General features: G+C 50.7%; 9 non-coding genes across 9 annotated transcripts; 5 read left to right on the forward strand and 4 right to left on the reverse strand.

Moving 5' to 3' along the window:
- Positions 1–2,523: 2,523 nt before the first annotated feature.
- LOC120376053 lies at positions 2,524–2,638 on the forward strand. Its single transcript, XR_005586977.1, has one exon. It is a non-coding gene; the product is annotated as a U5 spliceosomal RNA (small nuclear RNA).
- Positions 2,639–4,573: 1,935 nt separating this feature from the next.
- On the reverse strand, positions 4,574–4,737 carry LOC120376092. The gene has a single exon (XR_005587012.1). It is a non-coding gene; the product is annotated as a U1 spliceosomal RNA (small nuclear RNA).
- Positions 4,738–8,444: 3,707 nt separating this feature from the next.
- On the forward strand, positions 8,445–8,560 carry LOC120376021. The gene has a single exon (XR_005586947.1). It is a non-coding gene; the product is annotated as a U5 spliceosomal RNA (small nuclear RNA).
- Positions 8,561–10,497: 1,937 nt separating this feature from the next.
- Positions 10,498–10,661, reverse strand: LOC120376286. The gene has a single exon (XR_005587184.1). It is a non-coding gene; the product is annotated as a U1 spliceosomal RNA (small nuclear RNA).
- Positions 10,662–12,694: 2,033 nt separating this feature from the next.
- TRNAS-AGA lies at positions 12,695–12,776 on the forward strand. The gene has a single exon. It is a non-coding gene; the product is annotated as a tRNA-Ser (tRNA).
- Positions 12,777–14,173: 1,397 nt separating this feature from the next.
- TRNAI-UAU lies at positions 14,174–14,267 on the reverse strand. Its single transcript has 2 exons — positions 14,230–14,267; positions 14,174–14,209 (listed from the first exon to the last, which is right to left on the reverse strand). It is a non-coding gene; the product is annotated as a tRNA-Ile (tRNA).
- Positions 14,268–16,787: 2,520 nt separating this feature from the next.
- Positions 16,788–16,860, reverse strand: TRNAF-GAA. The gene has a single exon. It is a non-coding gene; the product is annotated as a tRNA-Phe (tRNA).
- Positions 16,861–18,014: 1,154 nt separating this feature from the next.
- On the forward strand, positions 18,015–18,087 carry TRNAR-UCU. The gene has a single exon. It is a non-coding gene; the product is annotated as a tRNA-Arg (tRNA).
- Positions 18,088–24,399: 6,312 nt separating this feature from the next.
- Positions 24,400–24,472, forward strand: TRNAK-UUU. The gene has a single exon. It is a non-coding gene; the product is annotated as a tRNA-Lys (tRNA).
- Positions 24,473–27,151: the final 2,679 nt, after the last annotated feature.

Consider the following 27,151-nt stretch of genomic DNA (forward strand, 5'->3'; position numbering starts at 1 on the left):
CCAGTGAATTCCGTTAAGCAAGAGAAATCAGGGTCTCATCCTGCAGGACAAGAAGGAAAGAGAAGACTGAATTTTGCAAAGGGAAGCCACAGGTTAACCCTAAAATGCCCAATCTCCAATGGTATTGAGCCAAGGGTATGGCATGACAAATATGATTGTAAATGGACACTTGCAATGAATTTGTTGTTATTGCTGATGCTAATTTTTGTAACTAATGTGTTGCTATGGCCAAGAACTGTAACAATGTACAATGTGCCTAATCTTTTGGAAAATCCCTTAAACATGTTGAAAGGAATACATGAAAACACACTTTATGTTAAAGGGCCTTGCTATACTGATGTTTCACAGTTAATGCATGTAAACAATGTTGGAACTTTTCACAGGGCAAAATACATTCCAGACCTGATGTGCTGTATGAAAGGGGAAACTGAGGCACACTACCATATTGCTTTCATGGCTAAATGCCAAGAGTCCTGTACTATGAACAACATCAATATCTACATTGGTTTAATGTTAATTGGGTTCAAAACATTGGCCAAGGCTGGTATGGATAAAGTAGCTGTTTTCTTTAGCTCTTGGCAAGATCACATGAAACATACAGGAACCATGCTGCAAAAGCTGACCAAGTTATACCTTAAGTTTGTAAAGAGATCCATTCATGTTATTGAACATGACTTTGATAAACCATTTCGGTTATACACTGGTGCGGCCTCTAGCCCAACACTAGCTGTAGTGAGACAGACCCAAGGAAAGGGGGCTCTTGGGATGCAGTCAGCGATGTTTTGTCATCCCTTCCTGCATCAATTTTGCGTTGGGGGTGTGACGTTATTGATATAAATGGGGACCATATAGAACATGGGTTGCAACCAAGGTCCTGTAGTGGCACCAAATCCTAAGTAAAGGGGGTCATATAAGGTGTCTAAGACCAGGTTCCGGGTTGCTGGTTATAATTATGCTGTCTGTATGTCTGTATCATTTTTAGTTGAAGTTATGAATGTTGGCTCTATGCTGTCAATATTTCAAGTTTGTGCTGTGCTTCTGGGGGAAGCCTCCCAGACAAGCTGGTGTTAGCTCTGCCTAGCCTGTTTGATGGCCCATTAAGGACCATTAAGGACACAATGGACCCATGGAGAGAAGGCAGACACGCCTTGTGACTCAGCAAAGTATGCAGGGACTGGCTCATGTGACTCAAGGCTCCATTTTGCTGTAAAATTCCACAGTGAAGACAAAGGGATTCTTACACCTGGAAAAGTCTATATAAGCCTGATGCTTCGTCTCCATCTTGTCTTCAATCCTGCTTCTGACCTCTGGAGGGACTTTGCCACAAACTGAAGCTTTACACAAGGGACTGAAGGACCCATCCCAGTGGGGGATGCTCTCCAGAGACTTAATCTAAACCTGCAGTTTACTCCAGCACTGCTGCAAGCCTGAACTAAGAACTTTGCCATTACTGTATGTAATTGATTGCATTTAACCAATTCTATCTCTCATCTCTACCTTTTTCCCTTTGTAAATAAACCTTTAGATTTTAGATTCTAAAGGATTGGCAACAGCGTGATTTGTGGGTAAGATCTGATGTGTATATTGACCTGGGTCTGGGGCTTGGTCCTTTGGGATCGAGGGAACCTTTTTCTTTTATTGGGGTGTTGGTTTTCATAACCATTTATCCCCAGGACGAGTGCACTGGTGGTGATACTGGGAGACTGGAGTGTCTAAGGAAATTGCTTGTGTGACTTGTGGTTAGCCAGTGGGGTGAGACCAAAGTCCTTTTTGTCTGGCTGGTTTGGTTTGCCTTAGAGGTGGAAAAACCCCAGCCTAGGGCTGTAACTGCCCTGTTTAAGCAATTGGTCCTGATTTGGCACTCTCAGTTGGGTCCCGCCAGAATCGCTCCGTCACACCTTCCAACCCTGATATTCCATGATTTGAAGCTGTTCCCGTGTATCAAGGTGAGCTGCAGCTCAGCGAACCCCAAGGATCTGAGCAAGGCGAGCTACTTTGCAGCAGAGGCAGACCAAGCAGCAGGTACAACGCGGGGTCGCACCCCGGCCGGCAGATAGAATCTCATGTGCGAGATCCCGGCTCCTGTTACTTTGCAAAGTGTGTGCGTTTGCTCCGGGTTTTAGCTGTGGGCCAAGTGCCCTCTGGCTTCTCGTCCGGGCTCCGTCCTCCATGCGCCTGGGCATCAGCGGGACTGTCTCAGGAGAGCAGCTGCCCCATCCCAATCTCCGCCCAGCCGGGGAAGGAGCAGAGGCAGCCCGGAGAAAAGACTCCTTTGAGCGCCGGAGACGGCCGGAGCATCTTATTTGCATAGCCACAGTGCATTGCGTGCAGCGAAGCGAGTCCCTGGTCGAGGGGCTGGTTTTGCTCCCTGTGTCCCCGGTTTCGATGATCCAACTCGGGCTGCCAATCGGTTCAATTCCATTTCCTCTGAAAGCTAGCGGTGTAGCGGGCTGGGAGAGTAGTCACCCTGACTTTTGGGAGCGTAGGCGGTTGCCCCGGCAGCGCCTCTGCCACAAGTTCTACGTACTCTGCTTTCTCTTCAGTTCGTATAAATCTTTCGCCTTTTACTAAAGATTTCCGTGGAGAGGAATGTTGATGAGTTTGTAGCCAATTTTTAAGGCTTTGCTTTGACAAGGCTGTTGCCTGCTGTGAGAAAAACAGAAGAGTGCTCCCTGAGCTGGTATCACTGGCTGAAGCTTTTCTATAGTATGAAAAAAGTATAGTAGGGGGCACCTGGCATTGGCTGCTGTCAGCAGACAGGATACTGGGCTAGGTCTTTAACTTGGACGGGTAGCTGGGAAGACAGTCAATCAGACAGAACCCGTTCAACAAACCTTTTCATTTCCTTGTTATTGCCTGACTCCTTTAATTCTTTTCCTTTTCCTTATTTCCCAGCAGACCGACTAGCCACCAGATTTGGGTGCTAGCAGAGGGACCTGACGAGCTCCTTCTTTTCGGCAGCGTTGAACATGCCAGGGCACAGTCAGATTCTGGATTCTCATCTGAATGTAACGCCTAGCTCTCACCTTTATTTCTGTTTCTTAGCTCTTTTGGGCCATCGATCTTTGGTCTGACCCGTAGGATCCCTGCATTAGGAGAGATGGCTAATTAATGAGCCCATAAACCTTGGAAATCAAATGAAACCTGAAGTCCGTAGAAGACCTCGAAAGGCCCTTGGGGGGTGGAGTGCGAGCTGAGGAAGAGTTCCCTGCACAGCTTACCTCTCCATTCTCGTTTTCCTGTCCTGAGCGGAAAAGCCAGGAAGCAGCTCCGGGTAGGGAGGGGATACCATATGTGTGCAGTGGTTAGACAGGAAACAGCAAGGAACTGGACTCGTATGGAGTGAAACTGTAAGCATCTTCTGTATGCCTGATGACTGCAGGTTTGAGAGAGTTATGTGGGAAGTGGAGGCTTTCGGTGGGCTTTCAGAGGAAATGTAATGGAAAGGCAGCCGAAAGTGGAATCCCAGGTTTTTAAACAATCCTCCACTAACACGCCAAACAGCTCAGGTCTAGTTACTCATTGAAAATTAGAATAAAGTTACAGCAAGATTTCATCATAAATGAAGTCAAACCCTAAAGATTTCAGAACACAACTGCTATAAGGAGCCACGAGGGAAGCAATACAAAGTCAACCTTGCCTCAGAGAAAGGCAGTTAAACAATTTCTCTTTTTAAAAGCAGCATAATCTCCCCAAACGGAAGGGCACTGTTCTCGGAGAAGGGTCCTGGAGAGGGTTTTCCTCGTTGGTGCCGGCCATCCACCTCCCCGAAAGGCGGGAGCTAGGTCGACGGAAGAATTCTTCCGACCAAGGCGCGGACTGATGTAGCCGCGCCGATTTACGTTCCCCGTGCAGCCCAGGCCCGAGGGTCGGTGCGTGCTGAACAGTTAAGTCAAAACAGCTCCGTCCGTCAGAGGTGTGCAAAAGGGAAAACCCGCTCCTGGGCGACACGGCCACGCCGCCCTAACCCGCAGGGTAGCTAAAGGGCATTCGGGCAGGCGGTGGGTGGGCCTCAAGCGACGGAAAGCCCTCCTCCAGCATGGGGTTGTGACAGCCTAGTCTCCGTAGCACAGACAGGGTGGCCACCAAGAGACAGGAACAGACAGCGAATGCCAAAGCGTCCCCAGGGCAGGGGGCGAAGCTGCCTGTCGGACGAGGAGACCAGGTGGGACAGGCGTTTTGGACAGGCCGTCCTCCCGTCAAAGGAGGAAGAGCCCGAGAAGAAGGGCCGGGCAAGAAGCTACAAGCAGGGAAAGAAGCAGAGCAGGCAGGCAGGCAGGTCCCCATAGAGCCAAGGAAGGCACCGGTCCAAGCCCCCCAAAAGCAGACTAGAGAGCAGATCAGCTGCAAAAGACCAGGGAAAGCCAAGAACACAGAAAGACCCAAGTAAAGTTTCAGAGCTGAGCTTTGCTTACAAGAAGGAAAATATGACAAAGATAACTAGAAGTACAGGGCCTGTGGAAAAGAGCACTCCCAAAAGCCCAGAACAGCAACTGCTTTCCTAAGAATCTGCTTTGCAGTGCACTAAGCCTAAACAGCCCACTGTCAGTTGTCTGTTGTTCAAAGCAATCAGCAGGGGAGAGCGCGAACGCAGTCCCCCACTACCACAAATTATGCAGTCGAGTTTCCCGCATTTGGGGAAATCGCAGGGGTCAGCACACCCGCAGTGCAATGGATGAGCCTCACCCTGGGAAAACCACCTTCGTGATCATGGTATCTCCCCTGCCAGGTAAGTATGAGTTCCTGTTGCCTGGCCGCCGCCCGCCCTCGCTCGCCCCACACTTATAACACACGGGGCGGACCGCCGCGCCCCCACCGACGGCCTCGCCCACACCGGCCCCCACTGCCGACAGCTGCCCCGACGCGGCCCCCGGAGACCGTCCCTTCCCCACCCCGAGCTCCCGGTGCCAAAGTCGGGCCCTGCCTGGCAGCCTGCGTCCGCTCCCACGATTCTCTGCTCGCACACAGATCTGCATACCTGCTCACGCGGCTCCGCCCCTCCGCTGGGCCCTCCCCTGCCCGCCCGGGCCGCCGCTCTTGCGTGCTCAGCTCTTTGAGCTCAGATGGGGTGTAGTGCTCAGATCGAGTGCGACAGACCTTAACTTTGCCATGTGAGGGTCATTCTATCCCCATTACCTGGCTTGCTTATTTATACCTATGACTGTCTTTAACTGTTGTATGCGTGATGTACCCTCACTGCTTGCTGAAGGTATCTTGAACTCACCCACAGTATACCCCACATTGGGGACATTGCACACTGTATAAAAGTTATGTGCTGTCCAATACCAAAGTGCTAGCATCCCCCTATACTCTCTATGTCACCCCTGATGACCAGTAACTGATGTTACAAACTCTCTGTCCTTCTGGCTGGGAAAGCATTATCTAAATTGTATCTATTCTTAAACATTTTCTAATAAACATTTAAAACTAAAATTGCCCTATACTCTGTATGTCACCCCCGATGACCAATATCTGACGTTTCAACTCTCTGTATCGTTCATTTTCAAATATTTTCTAATAAACTTTTAAATCTTGGCCTATCCAAGGCCGTGATCAAGTGTCTTGATGTTTTTGGTCTTTTGGCCTCGAGATGAAAACCTTGTCTGTGTCTTGGGAACCTTGAGGTAAAAAATTATCTAAGTTGTAGCGGGTCCCGTCCCGGGAAGCCAGGCCATCGGAGAGACGACGTGGCCCACCTGCTGCTGGGGAAAGAGTGCAGCTTGCATTTCGCTTCTCTCTCGCTCTCTCCCCACCGGAAGTTGGTCCAATACAAGAATGACCTCCCCTGCCTTGTCTCACGTCAGTTTCTCCTCAGGGCAGAAGGTCGGGTGTTGTCAGCCACTCTCCAGAAACTGGACGGCCACTCGATCCCTTTTGTTACCTGCCAAGTGAGGCTGAGTGCACTGGCAGGCAGCGCCGTTTGAAGAAGTGGAAGATTGGACAAATGACCAGGGAGGAGTATAAAAATATTGCTCAGGCACGCAGGAGTGAAATCAGGAAGGGCAACTCACGCTTGGAGTTGCAGCTAGCAAGAGATGTTAAGAGTAACAACAAGAAGGGTTTCTTCAGGGATGTTAGCAACAAGAAGAAAGTCAAGGAAAGTGTGGGCCCCTTACAGAATGAGGGAGGCGACCTTGTGACAGAGGATGTGGAAAAAGCTAATGTACTCAATGCTTCCCCACCCTCCCCCTTCGTGATTTTGTCTTCACGAACAAAATCAGCTCCCAGACTGCTGCTCTGGGCAGCACAGCATGGAGAGGAGGTGACCAGCCCTCTGTGGAGAAAGAAGTGCTTCGGGACTATTTAGAAAAGCTGGATGAGCACAAATCCATGGGGCCGGATGCGCTGCATCCGAGGGTGCTAAAGGAGTTGGCGGGTGTGATTGCAGAGCCACTGGTCATTATCTTTGAAAATTCATGGCCATTGGGGGAGGTCCCAAGTGACTGGGAAAAGGCTAATGTAGTGCCCATCTTTAAAAGAGGGAAGAAAGAAGGAGGATCCGGGGAACTACAGGCCAGTCAGCCTCACCTCAGTCCCTGGAAAAATCATGGAGCAGGTCCTCAAGGAATCAATTCTGAAGCACTTAGAGGAGAGGCAAGTGATCAGGAGCGGTCAGCATGGATTCAGCAAGGGCAAGTCACGCCTGACTAACCTAATTGCCTTCTGTGAGGAGAGAACTGGGTCTGTGGATGAGGGAAAAGCAATGGATGTGTTCTTCCTTGACTTTAGCAAAGTTTTTGATACGGTCTCCCACAGTATTCTTGTCGGCAAGTTCAAGAAGTTTGGGCTGGATGAATGGACTATAAGGTGGACTATAAGCTGGCTAGGTCCTCGGGCTCAACGGGTAGTGATCAATGGCTCCACGTCTAATTGGCAGCCGGTCTCAAGCGGCGTGCCCCAAGGCTCGGTCCTGGGGCCGGTTGTGTACAATATCTTCGTTAAGGATCTGGAGGATGGTGTGGACTGCACTCTCAGCAAGTTTGCAGATGACGCTAAACTGGGAGGAGCGGTCGATACGCTGGAGGGTACGGATAGGCTACAGAGGGACCTAGACAAATTGGAGGATTGGGCTGAAAGAAACCTGATGAGGTTCAACAAGGACAAGTGCCCGGTCCTGCACTTAGGACGGAAGAATCCTGCACTGCTCCAGACTAGGGACCGAATGGCTAGGCAGCAGTTCTGCAGAAAAGGACCTAGGGGTTACAGTGGACGAGAAGCTGGATATGAGTCGACAGCGTGCCCTTGTTGCCAAGAAGGCTAACGGCATTTTGGACTGTATACGTAGGGGCATTGCCAGCAGATCGAGGGATGTGGTCGTTCCCTTCTCTTCGACGTTGGTGAGGCCTCATCTGGAGTACCGTGTCCGGTTTTGGGCCCCACACTGCAAGAAGGATGTGGAAAACTGAAAAGAGTCCAGCATAGGGCAACAAAAGTGATTAGGGGGCTGGAAGACATGATTTATGAGGAGAGGCTGAGGGAACTGGGATTGTTTAGTCTGCAGAAGAGAAGAATGAGGGGGGAGTTGATCGCTGCTTTCAACTACCTGAAAGGGGGTTCCAAAGAGGATGGATCTAGACTGTTCTCAGGGGCACCAGATGACAGAACGAGGAGCAATGGTCCCAAGTTGCGGTGGGGAAGGTTTAGGTTGGATCTTAGGAAAACCCTTTTTCACTAGGAGGGTGGTGAAGCACTGGAATGGGTTCCTTAGGGAGGTGGTGGAATCTCCTTCCTGAGAGGTTTTTAAGGTCAGCCTTGACAAAGCCCTGGCTGGGATGATTTAGTTGGGGATTGGGTTGGACTAGATGACCTCCTGAGGTCCCTTCCAACCCTGATATTCCATGATTTGAAGCTGTTCCCGTGTATCAAGGTGAGCTGCAGCTCAGCGAACCCCAAGGATCTGAGCGAGGCGAGCTACTTTGCAGCAGAGGCAGACCAAGCAGCAGGTACAACGCGGGGTCGCACCCCGGCCGGCAGATAGAATCTCATGTGCGAGATCCCGGCTCCTGTTACTTTGCAAAGTGTGTGCGTTTGCTCCGGGTTTTAGCTGTGGGCCAAGTGCCCTCTGGCTTCTCGTCCGGGCTCCGTCCTCCATGCGCCTGGGCATCAGCGGGACTGTCTCAGGAGAGCAGCTGCCCCATCCCAATCTCCGCCCAGCCGGGGAAGGAGCAGAGGCAGCCCGGAGAAAAGACTCCTTTGAGCGCCGGAGACGGCCGGAGCATCTTATTTGCATAGCCACAGTGCATTGCGTGCAGCGAAGCGAGTCCCTGGTCGAGGGGCTGGTTTTGCTCCCTGTGTCCCCGGTTTCGATGATCCAACTCGGGCTGCCAATCGGTTCAATTCCATTTCCTCTGAAAGCTAGCGGTGTAGCGGGCTGGGAGAGTAGTCACCCTGACTTTTGGGAGCGTAGGCGGTTGCCCCGGCAGCGCCTCTGCCACAAGTTCTACATACTCTGCTTTCTCTTCAGTTCATATAAATCTTTCGCCTTTTACTAAAGATTTCCGTGGAGAGGAATGTTGATGAGTTTGTACCCAATTTTTTAAGGCTTTGCTTTAGCAAGGCTGTTGCCTGCTGTGAGAAAAACAGAAGAGTGCTCCCTGAGCTGGTGTCATTGGCTGAAGCTTTTCTATAGTATGAAAAAAGTATAGTAGGGGGCACCTGGCATTAGCTGCTGTCAGCAGACAGGATACTGGGCTAGGTCTTTAACTTGGACGGGTAGCTGGGAAGACGGTCAATCAGACAGAACCCCTTCGACAAACCTTTTCATTTCCTTGTTATTGCCTGACTCCTTTAATTCTTTTCCTTTTCCTTATTTCCCAGCAGACCGACTAGCCACCAGATTTGGGTGCTAGCAGAGGGACCTGACGAGCTCCTTCTTTTCGGCAGCGTTGAACATGCCAGGGCACAGTCAGATTCTGGATGCTCATCTGAATGTAACGCCTAGCTCTCACCTTTATTTCTGTTTCTTAGCTCTTTTGGGCCATCGATCTTTGGTCTGACCCGTGGGATCCCTGCATTAGGAGAGATGGCTAATTAACGAGCCCATAAACCTTGGAAATCAAATGAAACCTGAAGTCCGTAGAAGACCTCGAAAGGCCCTTGGGGGGTGGAGTGCGAGCTGAGGAAGAGTTCCCTGCACAGCTTACTTCTCCATTCTCGTTTTCCTGCCCTGAGCGGAAAAGCCAGGAAGCAGCTCCGGGTAGGGAGGGGATACCATATGTGTGCAGTGGTTAGACAGGAAACAGCAAGGAACTGGACTCGTATGGAGTGAAACTGTAAGCATCTTCTGTATGCCTGATGACTGCAGGTTTGAGAGAGTTATGTGGGAAGTGGAGGCTTTCGGTGGGCTTTCAGAGGAAATGTAATGGAAAGGCAGCCGAAAGTGGAATCCCAGGTTTTTAAACAATCCTCCACTAACACACCAAACAGCTCAGGTCTAGTTACTCATTGAAAATTAGAATAAAGTTACAGCAAGATTTCATCATAAATGAAGTCAAACCCTAAAGATTTCAGAACACAACTGCTATAAGGAGCCACGAGGGAAGCAATACAAAGTCAACCTTGCCTCAGAGAAAGGCAGTTAAACAATTTCTCTTTTTTAAAGCAGCATAATCTCCCCAAACGGAAGGGCACTGTTCCCGGAGAAGGGTCCTGGAGAGGGTTTTCCTCGTTGGTGCTGGCCATCCACCTCCCCGAAAGGCGGGAGCTAGGTCGACGGAAGAATTCTTCCGACCAAGGCGCGGACTGATGTAGCCGCGCCGATTTACGTTCCCCGTGCAGCCCAGGCCCGAGGGTCGGTGCGTGCTGAACAGTTAAGTCAAAATAGCTCCGTCCGTCAGAGGTGTGCAAAAGGGAAAACCCGCTGCTGGGCGACACGGCCACGCCGCCCTAACCCGCAGCGTAGCTAAAGGGCATTCGGGGAGGCGGTGGGTGGGCCTCAAGCAACGGAAAGCCCTCCTCCAGCATGGGGTTGTGACAGCCTAGTCTCCGTAGCACAGACAGGGTGGCCACCAAGAGACAGGAACAGACAGCGAAAGCCAAAGCGGCCCCAGGGCAGGGGGCGAGGCTGCCTCTTGGACGAGGGGACCAGGTGGGACAGGCGTTTTGGACAGGCCGTCCTCCCGTCAAAGGTGGAAGAGCCTGAGAAGGAGCACCGGGCAAGAAACTACAAGCAGGCAAAGAAGCAGAGCAGGCAGGCAGCTCCCCTTAGAGCCAAAGAAGGCACCGGTCCAAGACCCCCAAAAGCAGACTAGAGAGCAGACCAGCTGCAAAAGACCAGGAAAACCCAAGAAGACAGAGAGCCTTATAAGGCCCGAGTAAAGTTTCAGAGCTGAGCTTTGCTTACAAGGAGGAAGGACAAAGGTGCCCAAAAGTACAAGACCTGTGGAAAAAAGCACTCCCAAAGATACAGAAAAAAACCCTGCTTTCTTTAGAGTTTGCTTTGCAGTGCATTAAGCCTAAGCAGCACATTTTTGGTTTTCTGTTGTTCCAACCAATTGCCAGGGGAGAGCACAAATGCAGTCCCCCACTACCACAAATTATGCAGTCAAGTTTCCTGCATTTGGGGAAATGGCAGAGATCAGCACACCCGCAGTGCAATGGATGAGCCTCATCCTAGGAAAACCACCTTCATGATCATGGAATCTCCTCCACCAGATAAGTATGAGCTCCTACTACCCGGCCGCCGCCCGCCCTCGCTCGCCCCGCACTTATAACACATGGGGCAGACCGACCGCCGGCCTCGCCCACACCGGCCCCCACTGCCGACAGCTGCCCCGACGCATCCCCCGGAGCCCCTCTCTTCTCCACGCCGAGATACCGGTGGTAGCCAGGCCAGCAGAGAGACGACGTGGCCCACCTGCTGCTGGGGAAAGAGCGCAGCTTGCGTGTCGCTTCTCTCTCTCGCTCTCTCTCTCTCTCTCTCTCCCCCCACCGGAAGTTGGTCCAATACAAGAATGACCTCCCCTGCCTTGTCTCACGTCAGTTTCTCCTCAGGGCAGAAGGTCGGGTGTTGTCAGCCACTCTCCAGAAACTGGACGGCCACTCGATCCCTTTTGTTATCTGCCAAGTGAGGCTGAGTGCACTGGCAGGCAGCGCCGTTTGAAGAGGTGGAAGATTGGACAAATGACCAGGGAGGAGTATAAAAATATTGCTCAGGCACGCAGGCGTGAAATCAGGAAGGGCAACTCACACTTGGAGTTGCAGCTAGCAAGAGATGTGAAGAGTAACAACAAGAAGGGTTTCTTCAGGGATGTTAGCAACAAGAAGAAAGTCAAGGAAAGTGTGGGCCCCTTACTGAATGAGGGAGGCGACCTAGTGACAGAGGATGTGGAAAAAGCTAATGTACTCAATGCTTCCCCCCTCCCCCCTCCCCGTCTTCATGAACAAAATCAGCTCCCAGACTGCTGCACTGGGCAGCACAGCATGGAGAGGAGGTGACCAGCCCTCTGTGGAGAAAGAAGTGCTTCGGGACTATTTAGAAAAGCTGGATGAGCACAAATCCGTGGGGCCGGATGCGCTGCATCCGAGGGTGCTAAAGGAGTTGGCAGTGCTGCAGGCTCCTTTGGTCAGTTCCCATGCAACTGTGTTGGGGGAAGGGCAGTGACAGCCTGAATTGTTCCTTATCCCGGCAGAGCCAGAGGACTGAAAGCAGCAACATCAAACCCCTGTGTAGCTCACAGGAATGGACATAAACGCTCCCTGGTATCTGAGGAGATGTTCAGCTTTGCCCTTGGTCAACTACAAGGCTAAAGGGAAAGGAGGTGGCCCCAGCTATAAAGAGTGAAACACGACACATCATAGTTATGCCCATGGTGGCTGCAAAATCTTTTGATGTACTTCTTCTTATCAGCAGTGTATTGTTTTCTCCGGAGCCTAGGCCTTGACCAAGAAATTTGTACTTTGCTAAAATAATCGACTGCCCCTGGTGAAGACAATGGACTTGACACCCACTGGGGTGTCCCTACACAGGTACAAGTACTAACAACAGTGGCTGCCTTTTAGCCATAGATTTTAATCAGGGCAATAAATTGAAACAAACCCTGTTAAATCATTTCTCAGCCCGAGTCCTTCACCCACATTCCCTAGAGCACTGGGCCACCATGTGGACGTTTCATTTCTGACCTCAGTTTCACACAGAGACACAATTTCCTTTGCACAGATCCATGAACAGCAAAACCTCCCTGTGTCTCTGGTCTGAGATAGGGCATTCGATGCCAGTGAACCTTTTTCTCCTGCAATGGCGACGGTCAGACAGAGGGGTCATGGCACCTGCATCCCTGCCAGGGAGATATTGGCTTCGCTCTTTCTTTCTGCTGCTGTTGTTAGTCCATCAAACATCAAGGGTGGAATGCAAGGCTGAGTTCACACGCCATCCCTCTGAAAAATTTCAGTGCCCCAGAGAAATCTGACCCCTGCTATTGGAACGATGTGCTGGAGATTTGACTAGGAAAGGGACTGTCTGAATTGTCAGAGTGGGGAATGAACAACAATCTACAGCAATGTCGTTCACACAAACACACTCTCATGCTGCTCCAGCCGGAAGGGAAATGGGCAGGAATTCTCGCTGTTCAGCCCAGGACACACTTACACTGATGTGCAGCCGTGAGTGTGCTGGGGAAGCTGGTCTGAGCAAACAATTTGAAGTGACAATTCAGTGAGAACAAAATCATCATGCAGTGAAACAGACACATGTTAAGTAGTTGTGGCTGAGTGGTTAAGGCGATGGACTAGAAATCCATTGGGGTCTCCCTGCGCAAGTTCGAATCCTGCCAACTACGCAAGCGCTGCGCTGTTGTTGTTATTATCGTAGTCTTAGTGCCTGAGCATCCATAGTGCAAACTGGAGATAAATCTACTTTCACTGTGTCTACACTTAAAACGCTGCTGTGGCACTGCTATAGCACTTTGGAGTAGACAGTGACTGGAGGGATTTTCCCATCCCTGTAATAGCTGCATGGACAGAACAATTCTTCCTTTTCTTTAGCACTATCTAACCCGGGCTTAGGTCACCTTAACTATATGGGTTTGTGGGGGGGGTCACACCCTGGGAGACATCACTTTGCCAGTTCAGTGCCCAGCGTACACCTGCCCTTAGATCCCTCTGGGTATTTCAATGCAGGCACTGACCTGTGAGAGGAAAACATCAGCTCACAAACACAGAGACTGAATTTCCCACATTTCCAGAAAGTCACAAAATTCAATTCATTCTTGCTAGGACAGAGAAAAAATAAGTGATACTAAGTTTTTGGCTTGATTAAATAAAATTAAGTGTTTAATTAATATAGTAAAAATCTGTACTGATTCCTCTAACTAACACCATAGCGTGAAATAGGAACAGAGACAAATCTTGTCAGTGATGACTAATTCATTGCTCCACAGCAGTTTCTCTACCTGCAGTCACCCCAGCACTGCAGTGCAGCCGCCCAGGGTTCAGCAGGGGCCCCTGGCAAGGACAGTGGGTGCAGCTAACAGCCTGGTGTGCCTGGCCCTGAGGCAGCTGTAAAAAAGCAACCCACCCCCCCAGAAGTACAGAGACTGAATTCCCCAACTTTAACATCATGACCCCCTGTAGAAAGCCACACGTGTCAGTTGTAGTTTCACAGGGAGATGCAAAAATCAAGTGACCAATTTTTGAGTTGAGTAAATAAAGTTGAGGAGATAGTTATTAACCTCACAAAAATATACTAAAGATCCCTCAACATAACACCTGAAGGTGAAATATGAACAGAGACAAACCTTGTCAGCAAAGGCTCATTTCCCAAACGATCCTCAAAATGTTACTAATTCCTACCCCTCCTCCACAGGAGCTCTGTGCAGTGTCACTGTTCTGCAGGCAGCTTCCCATTAAATGCTGTTGTGGGACATTCCCAGGCCTGGAAATGTACCAAGGACAGAATTTGAAGAGCAAACCTGGCTCCCCGCACCAGGCGGGATTTGAGTGTTTTGTCCCTGACACTTAGTCTTTGTCAATAGTACAGGGCAGGACTCCAGGCTCTGCTTGAGGGATCCTGGCACAGGGGCTGGGGGGGAGAAAGGATGGTAGATTCTGACCTGGAGAGGAGGTAATAAGTGAAGGGGGCATTTTTATTAGCCCCCTCCTGAGGGTACCCAGGGCTTGAATTCTACATTCCACAGGCCAAATGAGGGGGTGACACCACTTGGTTAATGAAAACCAGAGCTCCAGGTGAGGTTTGAACTCACAACCTCAGCATAGCTCCTCTCAGCACTGCCCCATAAGTACTGTGCGCTAACCAATTGCGCCACTGGAGCACCTGTTAATTAGAATTCTCTGAGACTCCTAGGTTGATACAGGCGACGGGTGACCCCTAAACATTCTCAGTGGGGCTGAGAGTAGGTAGCGACAAGTGTTGTACTGGGTGGGGTGGATTCTTCTTAAGGCTTCCAGGCCCCATTTGACCCTTTTGTTCTTCCCTGTGTAATAACAGAGCTGGTTAAGACTCAATGGAGAGTCTTGCTGCAGACCAACAGATCTGAAATCACTGATAACCAGCTCTAAGCATTAGTCCTGCTTTGGGACAGTGTTTTTCATGCAAGAAACTGCCCAGTCTGCGCTAGCAGTGAGGCTCCCTCACTAACAGCTGAAATCAGGGAGAGCTGTGTGAAGTGCAGGGCCCCAGGGGTGCCTGAACAGGGGGGAACAACACCCCAGGTGCCCAGAGGAGGAGAGGTGTGTTGGGCTCCAGCCTGGGACTCTGCCTCCCTCTTGCCTAGCCCTGACTATGAAGCCTGGCCCTGGCCCTCCTTCCTTTAAATGCCACGTGGGCAAGAGGAAGAGTGTGGCAGCTGCAGGGACCAAAGTTGTGGACATCAGGTGAAGCAGCAAGAAACAACCATATGATCAATCCACAGGAAACTCTAGCCAGACTGTTAAGTTCTAGGACCCCAACCTATAGCCGCCAGCCCATTGAACCAGCCAGACCAAAGACCTATCTCCAGTGGGCATCAGTCACCCAGCGTGAGGGAAAAAACTCACTCTAGTTCACCCTGAGAGAGGATAACCAAGCACATTGAGCTCCAGGGCTTGTGTAGCAAAGCAACATATCACCACAAGGTCCCACTGAGATTTGAACTCAGATTCTATGATTCAGAGTCTTGAGTGCTGCCCATTACACCATGGGACCAGCTACTATTTCATTTTCTAGACCCCTGTGACTCTCAGCTGGCTGGTTTGCACTCTGCACTTATTGCTTCCCACCAGCAGCTTCCTCTCGCAGGACTCTCTCTCCTCCTCCAGTGACTGTGGTCCTGCACTACCAGATCCGTCGGTCCTGCCCTGAGTCCCTGCATCCCCCTGCTTTGTCTCCATTCCCTGCAGGCTGCAAAAATGTCAGGGGAGTCTGCTCCTCCCTTCACTCGATGCTCCTGCTCATATCAGCCAACTGCAGCCTCATCTCCTGGAACTCGGGCAGCTGTCACTTGATCCGATCGTACAGTCACACGCTGACTGGCTACCCTGCCTGGATGCTCTTGTGGAAATCCCACAGGCGACACTGCAGGATGTGGCACCATTGGTTTCTTTAATGTTGTGGTGTTTGCCCGACCGCCGGAACAAAGCCGCCAACTCCTCCCTCACCGACTCCCACCAATCCCCCTGGTAACCACAGAACCCTCTGATGCTTTCCCGTTCTGCCAACACCTCCAGGCCTCGCCCCCCTGCTCCTTTATCTTGCAAGCTCTAGATGTTCAGCTTCCAATATCCTCTGCCCTGGGTCAGGGAATTGCCCACATTGAGCACACGGTGAGAGCTGCGTGATCCGAACAGTCCATTGGCACCACCCTGCACTGGGCTGTCGACGTGCTCTCCTTCACGTAAATCCGGTCAATGTGACTCCTGGCCTGTCCCTGCAGAAAGGTGTATCCCCTCTGCGGCTGGTGTGAGCTCGGGTCAGAGTAATAGGAGGTTACTGCCCACCATCCACTGGTTCCACTGGAGAAACACGTCCTCTAAGCCGACCTCGCTATAGACCTGCACCAGGTAGTGCTCATCATAGAAGAGTTTCCTCTGACAGTCGGGAAAACAGGACCAGCAGTCCTCAGGCCGGTGCAACAATTGAAATCCCCCCCGACACCAAACACCGTGCAGTCTAGAAGAAGGGAGCCAGTTCCTTCATAGAACTTTCCTTTCATGCCTTAATTGGGGACCATACACACTAATATAGCAGTAACCAGTGACACGGAGGACAAAGCCACCAGTAATGCCCTCCCTGGTGGGAGCTCCAGCCCCTTCTGTACTCGCACTGCTAATGTGAAGAACAAGACTCCAACCCCATCATTCTTCCCTGGCCTGGAGGACCAGAGAGATGGGCCCTTCCACCAATCACCCTCTGCCCATCAAGCTACCCTAGAGTTGTTAATGTGCATTTCCTGAACACCCACCATGGCCAAGTCCAGCTGCTCCAAGACACTGAACATCAAGTGCCTCCTCCTGGGCCCCCAACTCCCTTCCACATGGCCACTTTCACACATGCCCCTTCCCTGGCACTGCCCTCCCTCAGCTGCACAGAAGAGTTTTCATCCTCTATTCCTGCCTGTCACTGCCCAGCACCCCCTCTAGCACTCTCTTCCTGCCATATTGGGTCCACCAATAACTCACTTAGGAGAGACAGCTCCTGTCCCTCATTGTTAAATGTCAGGCCAGCCAATTAGGGGCAGAAGCCCACAATATTCTTTCCTACTGCAGAGCCCAAGCTCAGGGACTCACCTTGGGTGCAGGGACCACTGTGCTCCCAGAAAACAAGCCACCACTGCACACAGAGGGATAAAAGAACCTGCCAAAGCCTGGGACTGAACCAGGGACCTTTAGAACTTCAGTCTAACGCTCTCCCAACTGAGCTACTTTGGCAGTTGCATGGCAATGTTTGGGCCTGTTGCTTCTCTGTCCAGGATGTTTTTGCAGCAGTTGCACACAAAAAGGACGTCATTGGGAACGGCCCATGAAGACAAGACTCGCTTTTACCTGCCTTGCTCGGCTTGACTTGCTGCCTCACCCCGTTCCTGCCCTAGTGCCCGGGTTGACCTGGTGGTGGAAGGGGACTGGGGACCAGTGGCGCGGGGAGGAAGTTGAGCTGGACCCTGAGCTAGGCTAGACCCTGGCGGCGAGAGTCTGGCCACCGCTTGCCGCCCCACCCTGTTGTCCTGGCTTCCCCCACTGGGCGTCATTTCGGGAGGGAAGTGGGGCTTCTGCCTCCCCTCCCCGATTTTCACACCGCAGAGGAGTGTGAACAGGAAAACGAACGGCTGCTCCACACCCCCACCGGAGGAACCCGACACCCTTAGCTGCTCCCCTTGCTCCCCCCCAGCTGTGCTACTGAGTGGAAGCGTCCTGTGCCCATCACACAGAGCTCGATTAATCAAAACCCTCGTCTGCCAGCACCGGGCCTCCTGCTTCTTACACTGGGCCTGCAAGCGAGGGGGGTGGCTGGCACAGCGCCAAGAGTCTAACCTGTGCGGCAGGAGGCGGCTGACGCCCGCAGCCTGCTGGGGAGCTCCCAGAAGTTATTAAGGGACAGAGACTCCTCAATGCCCTTAGTAACAAGGGTTTGGGGGTCACCGAGGCCAGTAAGGGGGTCACTATGTCGGCCCTATAACCCTGGGTGTCAGGTCACTGCCCAGCTTTGATCTAGAGCTTGGATCCCTACAACCAACCAGCAGCCCACAGCCTCCCCCTGGGTCTGCCCCACCTGGTTACTCCTTACAGGCCGACCTTACCCCCCTTCCAGCCCCGGATTCGCCCCCTAATCATCCTACTGCCGCTCAGAGCCACAGCCATGGAGGTGCTGAAGGAGGGAGGGGTGACTCTAGGGTGGGGTTCTTCTCTAACGATGGCTGGCAGAAAGGTGGTGCTCAGCTCTGTCAGCCACCTGCCCAGGTGCCTCGCTGCCAGGGGATGCAGACGTTTCTGTAAGGCCATTAAATGGGTATTTGGCTTCTGAGAGAATGTGAGGAATGTGCAATCATGAGAGGGAATTTCCATCCTTCTTTTTACTGCTCTTCAGGGCCCCAGTGGCCTAATGGATAAGGCATTGGCTTTCTAAGCCAGAGATTGTGGGTTCAAGTCCCATCTGGGGTGGCAAAACTCCTTCCTTCTTGTATATTGCAACAAAGCCTTGGTGTTATTTTCCCCAAGGAAGCTGGGAGACGTTTGAACCCAAAGTACTGGATCTTGGGAGCAATCCCCCAGAAACGGTATCTTCCACTTGACAAATGCTGTCTAGACCCATCAGTAGCAAACAGTTAATACTAGTGTTTGTCTGAGAATAGAGGAAGGGGAGTGTTTACTCCGACACCTCAGTGAGTGAAACAGACAGAAAGAACAAGGCTGTCCTGAAAGAGAATGGATCTGTCTGCAGACAAAGCAGAACCTGAGAATGAGCAACAGTGTGAAAAGAAGAACTTCAAATGTGTGTTAGGTGTTAGGTTGGTCTGACAAATTTCAAGTAAATACCAATGCTCGTAGACTGATGCAGACACTGGCTGCTTCTGATCTTTTACTGAGAATTCATTGAGAAATATTTTCCTTAACTATGTTATGGAATATTGGGTGGGCTATGAAGGCACCATTCCTCCTGCTTTCGCCCTTCGAGACAACACGGCTACATGGCATGCAGCCAGTGCTCACCTTCCAGTCAACTGCTAGAGAAGACAACACAGATAGGGATGGCAGCAGGGCAGACTGGAGCTCCGCGGGGATGGTGGGACCAGGTCTCATCAATGGGGAGGTGGCCACCCCAGAATGCACAAGGCTGAGCCAGTAAGTGTGGCGTGTGCTCCATGGTGCCCTTACTCCCTGCATGTGGTGGTGGAGGGCAGTTACTGAGTTCGGTTGGTTTGGGAAATTTAGGGCTTGGCTACACTTTCAGAGGTAGAGCGCTGGGAGTTAAACCACAGCAGGGAAACTGCTGCTGTGTGTTCACACTGACAGCTGCAAGCGCACTGGAGTGGCCACATTAGCAGCTCTGGCAATGCCACAGAGAGCAGTGTAGTGTGTTAGCTATCCCAGTGTGCAAGTGGCTGCAACGTGCTTTTCAAATGGGGGATGGGGGTGGAGTGTGACAGGGAGTGTGTTGTATGTATGTGGGGGGAGCGACAGTGTGTTTGGGGGGCTGAGAGTGTGTCAGCATGCTGTCTTGTGTGTTCAGACATCAGCAGACCCCCCCACACACACACACACTCACAACAGCAGCATTCCACACTAATGGTTGCTTTGTCCCGGGGCAGATAAGCAGCCGGCTGTCAGAAACGGAGCTTTGAAAGGGGATATCTGCATGCCTGCAGCCAATTTCAAAACAATGACCAGAGTGGGCACTTGACTTCAGGGGATTATTGGACATTTCCTGAGGCCAAACACAGTGCAGTGATGCAACACGTCATCCACACTGATGCCCGGGTATTTCAGCAGGGCTCAGCAAGCTTTATACTTCTCATGGAGGTGGATTACCAGGAGCACTCCATCTGCAGAGCCCAGGTGCTCCATGTGCCTTGCGAGTGTGGACACCTCAGGAATTAGGGCACCCGGGGCTGCTTTAATGGGCTCTAACTTGCAAGTGTAGCCAAGCCCTTAGACTATGTCACTTGTGTGACTTACTTGTGCTATTGTAATAAATACAATAGACGTGCAATGGTCAGAAATTGCACCAGCAGAGAAGTATATTGCAGGGAAACCATAAGGAAAATAAGAGTTTAAATTATCCTCCACATGTCCCGCGTCCCACTAAAATGAAGCCAACCCACAGGGCACGTGGGCAGAAGTATCGGTGTCAGGATGTTACATTGTTAGCACAGTAAATGAAGCTGCAAAATAAATGATGTTTAAATGACCTCACTCTATTTTTTACAATTCGGTATTAAGAGGTAATAGATACAGATGGACACCAGGCAGGGTTGTTTGGAGGACGAAGCCTTTATGCTTCCATCCCCCACCACTGTCAAGTTTTAGCCAATTAGGACAAGTCAGCAAATAAGAACAACCTCAGGTCTCAGTAACTGCTGCAGGTAGCAAAGTCCTACAGGGAGCAGTTTCTGGCACTACACCTGTGCAGCTCTGCTCCCCGGCTCTTCCCGGGCTCCTGCTCTCTCCTTAGCTCTGCCCCACTCTGTCCCAGGCAGTTCCAGCTCCCACGGAGGATGGGACCCCCTGGCCTGGTGACTCCCTCATTACACTGCCTGGCCTGTCAGTGCGGCTAACTTGGAGCTTTGGCCTCTCCCCATTGCCCCTGGGGACTGTCGGTCTCAGGGTCCTGATTTCCCATTGGCCCTTTCCCCCTTCTATTGGGACTGGGAACTAGCCAACCAAAACCCCCACTAAGCTTTAATAAGGGGCCAACAGTCCCTTACTCAAGCCGGCCACATGAGGGTCACTGATGGCCAGAGAAGGCAGCGTGAGCTGGTCCCATGGTGTAACGGGCCACACTCAGGACTCTAAATCCTGCAATCTGAGTTCAAATATCAGTGGGACCTTGTGGTAAAGTCCTGGAGCTCCCACTGCTCCACTTCCCTGTCTCCAGCTCTGCAAGAGCAATTTTTTCCCCTCCTGCTGGATGGGTCAGGGCTCTAGAACTGACACCTGAGGGTTGGGATTCTCACAGCTTCACCTGGTGCCCACAAGTCTGGCACTTGCCACTGTGCTTGAAGGAAGCAGGGCTGGGCAGGTGGGAGTCCGGCACCTCTCCTCCTCTGGGCACCTAGAGCAGATGCGGCTGGTGCTGACAGCTCCAAGGGAAGGCTTAAAAGCAGCAGAGGTCAGGGAAGAGGAGGAGAGGACCATGCCTATGTGTGGCCAGCAGACAGCCACAGGGCCAGGCTGCTCCCCGCTGTGCTGAACCCCACTGAAGGCCACCCACAGGCCAGCATGCAGGGCGGCTGCTGATGCTCTGTGGCCAACATCAGAAGAGGGTAGGAAAGCAGGGCCAGCCCCCCTGGTGGGGCCTCTGACCGTTCCCACTCATGGTGCTCACTTTGGAAGTGGAGCCGCCCATTTTCTTTGGCAAGTCAGGAAGGGCAAAGGTGAGACTGGAAGCACCTGGGACTCAGGTCCCAGCCTTTGTGACACCCAACCCCCAACTCCTTCCCGGAGCTCTAGCTGAAGCCAGAGCATTGGCCTGAGCGGCCAAGAAGAGGTTCCAGCCCTGAAGGGAGCAGGACTTGCAGCACAAAGTGAGCACAACCACGAGGGGACTCAAATCCTGAATCATCGGATCCACAGGGAGATGCCTTATCCTTTAGGCCACATGATGAGGGGGTCTAACCTCTTCTTTGGAAAAGCCAGACACTGTGTTTCTCAGGTCATCTGCTGAGGGGGGCCGAGACGCTCTGGGCACAAGAAGTTAAGTTCCCAGCGACAAGTGAGACTTAATTGTATGGGGCCAGGTGCAGGGCTTTGGCAGGGAGGCTCGGGCATGGGGGATTGAGGTGCAGCGGATGGACCGGCTGTCTAGGCACAGAGATTTTGTCTCCCTGAGGAGGAGGAGGAATCGTGCTGACAGGCAGTGGCTGTGCAGAAAAAGAGGAGGGGTTCCTGGGCCTTTTTTTTGCCTCTCTTTTACCTGCCTGCTCACTCTTGCCTGCACACTGGGATAATCACTCTTGTGGTGAATAGTGAAGATATTTCCTAACAAGCTCAGGTAGCTCAGTTGGTAGCGCATCAGGCTCTTAATCTGAAGGGCCAGGGTTCAAGCCCCTGTCTGGGTGCTCAGCTTTTAAGTTGCCTTGTGTGCCAGGAGCCAAACTCTGTTCACAGCCACACAGGGATTCCCAGAAGCTGTGGCCATTTCCTGGAAAGGTTCCTTCCCTCAGGAATCAGGAGAGAGGCCACATCCACTGGAGCAGGCCTAGAACACAGTGTCTCTGGCTGGCAGGAAGTGCTGTGGGGGCAGGTGCTGAGAAAGCCCAGAGGGGGAGCAGCAGAGATGGGGGGAAGGGAGACAGAGAAGCAATGAGGACAGAGCACAAGTGTACAGGGGGCATCTGGTCTGGCTATTGTGGGGAACTTGCCTGGTTTATACACGACCCTGGTGGAATTGGCCAGTGGAAGGATCTGAGTCCCCACCCCCTTACCCAGAGGCTGCCTGACTTCGAGGACTGTTAGGATACAGAGATTCAGGCCAGTCTGCAAAGGCCTGTACTGTAAGAATTTAGGTGTATTTTTATCACTTAGCTAGTTATAAAGATATAAAAGAAAGAATAAAAAATCACTGTCTATCTGTGTAATGGCCTTCTCTTACTGTGACAGTCTGAGGCCTGGTTCTTCGGCTAAGCAGCAAAGGCAGCCATAAGGTGGGAAGTGTCTGGTCACATCCTCACATTCCCAACTAGTCACATTGAAATAAGGTGCGATTGGGCTGTTAGGAATACAATCCTGTCCTGATATTCCATCACCTCCAGAGAAAGGGAAACTTAGTTTGGTAGCATCCTGCCTGGCAAGAACTCACTTATCAATAGACACAGCTGGAAAACCCTTATGTCTGTATAGATGTAGTTGTGAAATCCTCCCTTCTGTATTGTTTTGTATGTTTATTTACATGGTCTCTGTCTGGGTCTGTGATTGTTTCTGTCTGCTGTATAATTAATTTTGTTGGGTGTAAACCAATGAAGGTGGTGGAATATAATTGGTTAAATAACCATGTTACAGTATATTAAGATTGGTTAGTTAAATTTCAGTAAAATGATTGGTTAAGGAATAGCTAAGCAGAACTCAGGTTTTACTATATAGTCTGCAGTCAATCAGGAAGGTGGGGGGAGGGGGGAAATGGGACCAGGTACTGGGGATGGGGGAATTGGGATCCTGTTTTGCTACAGGGGGAAATGGGAACAGGGGATGGGAACAGAAACAGGGACACAGACAACGCTCTGTGTTGTCAGAGCTGGGAAGGGGGACACTAAGGAAGGAAACTGGAATCATTGCTTGCTGGACGTTCACCCCAATAAACATCAAATTGTTTGCGCCTTTGGACTTCGGATATTGTTGCTCTCTGTTCATGCGAGAAGGACCAGGGAAGTAGGAGGGTGAAGGAATAAGCCCCCTAACACTGTCATTTGTTGCTCTAGGCTCCATATGTACGTGCACATTCACATCCCACTCCTGACACAATCACTGTCTTCTATCTGACGAAATAGCCTAATTTCAACCTCTCCTGTAACATTACACCACCAACTATTTAGCATTTGTATGAGAGAAGTTGGAAGGAATTCAAACATCTTCAAACGGCAAAACTTTTCCCCCGACCTGGTCAGTGAATTCTATGGTGAGAAACTTTCTGTGCATTTCAGTTTCTTGTATTGTTGGATGGGGCCTGAGGTGCTGGAAGGGAAATGTCCATGGAAAACTTGGACATCACTGTTGTCCGGAAAAAGACAGGTGTTAGACACAATCGCTTCTCGTATTCCCATGGAATCCGAGTCTAGCTGAAGAATTACTGTCTATCCTAGAGAGAATCATTCCATTGTAAATACAAATGAAATGAGATCTTCAGGTCGAGTCAGCACCTTTTAAAAATATTTACTGAGCAAAAAGCCATTCTTTGCCTTGTTGATAAGGACAAGAAGCCCTCTTTGCCTTTCCATTTCAAATGCGAAATGAATGGAGATTTTCATTGAAAAACTTCTGGGTTTTAGGGGGAATTGAACCCAGGCCATGGCTGTTAAAACACCAGAGCCTACTGCTTAAAGGACCAGGGAGGACTGTTTTTTTCTGACAGCCAGTGTTGTTTTTCTCAGCCTCCTACGTCACCAATGTCAGACTCTGAGTGCAGTTAAGCTCTGGAATAGGCTCCCAAAGGCGTCTGTGGTGTCTCTGTCCTCAGAGGTTTTTAAGAACAGGTTGAACAAACCTCCGTCGAGGATACTCTGCATATACTTGGTCCCATAGACAACCTGCTCTGGCTCTATCTGCTACCTTCATCGTGTTTGGATGTAAAGGTGGGAAATGATGGAGAAATTGGCTCCTCTTTCAAGTTTAAATGTTGTAACTTCTACATCTAGACCGGGGTGGCCAACCTGAGCCAACGTAACTGCCAAACATGCACCTTTGTATGCAACTGCTAAGTCAGTTGTGAACCTTGCTACCATTATCATTATCCCTTTGAAATGATGATGGTGATGGACACTTGGCTGAGTATCCCAGAGTGCCCTGGACGTCTACAGGCTGCATTAGCCAATCCAACCATTCGGCACTTGCAGATGGGCACCTCTGTATTGTGCCTGAGTCTTGTACAGCTATGAAAGGCTGGTAGATGCCGATATTTTCCCGTCTTTTTAACCAGCACTAATACCCAGCCAGGCCAGGGCTGGGAAGAGAGAGAGCACAGCAAGTTTCCCCTATTGTGGCTGTCTCGCTTTTTCTTGACTAGCTTTCACCTCTGCACCAACTTGTGTTTTTCATATGTGAGCCTGGCTAGCTCAGTTGGCAGAGCATCAAACTTTTAATCTGAGGGTCCAGGGTTCAAGTCCCTGGCCAGGTGAAAAACTTCTCACTGCGATTATAAAAATCTGTCTTTCTGGAGTCTTGTTCAGTGTTACTCTTTCTCTCCAGGATTTTGCCTTTCCTAAGAAGGGCCTTTCTGTGGCGGGGATTGAAGGAACAACTCCTTGACATCCCCTCTGTCCTTGCAGGCTGGAGGAATAAAGTCCTCTGGGCATATAGCATGTTCCTCCCCTGCACACACAAACACACAGAATATTCATAAGGAATTAGAATTAGAATCCACCACTTTCCTTGGGAGCTTGTTCCTGTCCTGTTGTGAATCGTCCTGGCTGTTGAATATTTGTGCCTTAGTTGTAATATGAATTTGTCTCTTTTCACCTTCCAGCCATTGGGTCTTGTTATGCCTTTCTCTGCTCGATTAAAGAGCCCTTTCATACCCAGTCTTTTCTCTCCATTAAGGCCCTTCAACACTTCAGTGAAATCATCTTTCAATCTTCTTTTGATAAGCTAAACAGGTTGAGCTCGTTCAATAGCAAAGAGCCACCAAATGTTCTGAGGGCTGGAGAAAAATGTCTTCTAGGGAAAGTGGTGGATTCTCCATCTCTTGATGTCATTTAATGAAGACTAGATGCCTTTCTGGAATGTGTTTGCCCAAAAGTAGCTATTGGGTCATACAGGAGGCCTGTGATATGCAGGGGGTCAGATTAGATGCTCTAATGGTCTTTTCTGGCCATAAAGTCGACTAATTTCTGAAAAACTGAGTGTTGCATTGGGAGCAGCATCTGATGTTTTACTGTCTAGCTGGCTTGCTTCCTAGAACGAACGCTCCTTGAGTGGGGTTATCCACAGGGAGTAGCTCAAACCTCCAAAGTGCCTGGCCAGGAGCAGGACATTAGCACAGCAAGGGAGGGGTGTGGCAGTGACATCACAAAGGCCTTTTGCAGGACCTCAGACTATTGGTCAAAGGTGGTGGGGAGGTGGTGACCTCACAGAGAGATGCTGACATCAGCCAGGCAGGACAGGGGCGAGGGGCCAGGGAAACCTCAGAGACCCCTGTGGCTTTGCTTCAGCAAGTCTCCTTCTCCAGGTCTCTCTTTGAGGACTGAGGGAGTATTTGGGTTCATGTACGTGAGCGCCAGGAGGAACCTCTTTTGAGTTTTCTCCTTCCCTTTTAGTGATTTTACTAGAAAACAGCCGTCCCTGTTTAGAAGGTAAGAGCCTCCTCGAGGGAAGGGGTGTCATGGGCATGTCACAGTTCAGATAACCCCCCGCAATGTAAGGAAGTTCCCACCACCCTGCTCTGTGTTCGCAGGGTGGAAGAGAGCAGCATCCACGGCAGTGATTTGCTCCTGGCTGCCGGAGCAGAGCAGCAGGCTCAGCTGTCAGTACTTCCCAGAGCGATGAAAGGGGAGGGGCCCAGCCTCTGTAGCAGGAATGCAGGGCAGGCAAGTTCACAGCGGGCATTGTGGGATACTGGGGAAGGCCAGTTATGGTGATATAATGAACAGGAGCATTTACTCTGTTACTTAAAGTTTGCTGCAAAAAGCTCTAGCTCTCTCATTGAAGTCGTTTTATTTTGTCAGCAAAACAGGGCACTTTTGTCGCCAGACGTGGCATTGCAGTGTGTACACTAGCCACAAGCTACCGACCGAGAGAGCGTTGTGTGTTTTTCACACACCTGAGCAATATAATTCTGCTGAAACAACTTTGTAGTGCAGACCTGGCCAAAGATTCACTCACACACAGCTTGCAAGGAAAACGTCACCTGCTCCTCTGCTTTGCAGAATCCAAACACAAGCAAAGCTTATCAGGCCCTGGTGGTGATGGCAGGGAGTCAGGTGTGGGCAGACAGTGTGTTTTAGTCTCTCACAGGCATGATGGCTTAGCTGGCTAAAGCATCTGTTTTGTAAACAGGAGAGCCTGGGTTCAACTCCCAGTGGTGCCTTGTTGACTGGTTGTTGGGGCACCTGCTTTTGGCTACTGTCAGAAGACAAGGTTCAGAGCTAGGTGGGCCTTTGGTCTGGCCCAGTGTGGTTTTTCTCATGGTTTAAATTACATTCACAGGCACTGATAATAGAGTTACTGAACGTTTGGGAGTTAAGAGCTATAGCTCAGTGGTCCAGTCCCCACACAGATGATCCCTCCCTCTGAGACAGGGGCTGGTCTGAGCTCTCACCCAAATGCTCATTGTGGCTGCCAGAATCTCTGAGCAGCTTGTTTAGTTGATGCCAAAGGTTGGATCCTGCTTTGTGCATCGTGTGTGAGAATGAAAATCCTAAACTGCCCTTTGAAATAACGAAAGCAGCAGGACGTGTTATTGTCCCTGCCCCAAAGCAGACAGACCAATGGAGAAATGCCGTCGAGTCCAAGGTAACACTCCACTGCCATTTTACCTTTTTTGCTTGCTAAACTCCTTCTTATCTGCCTGGCCCAGGCTGTCCTCTGCCTCAGCTGCTGCTCCCGGCCTGCTCTATAGTCAAACAAAAAATAACCCCAACTATACATACAACATGATGGGGGCTAATTTAGCTACAACGAGTCAAAGATCTTGGAGTTATCGTGGATAGTTCTCTGAAGATGTCCACGCAGTGTGCAGAGGCGGTCAAAAAAGCAAACAGGATGTTAGGAATCATTAAAAAGGGGATAGAGAATAAGACTTATATAATAAGACTTATATAAATCCATGGTACGCCCACATCTTGAATACTGTGTACAG

This window comes from Mauremys reevesii, linkage group 12 (genome assembly GCF_016161935.1).
Source record: "Mauremys reevesii isolate NIE-2019 linkage group 12, ASM1616193v1, whole genome shotgun sequence".
NCBI classification, from domain to species: Eukaryota; Metazoa; Chordata; order Testudines; family Geoemydidae; genus Mauremys; species Mauremys reevesii.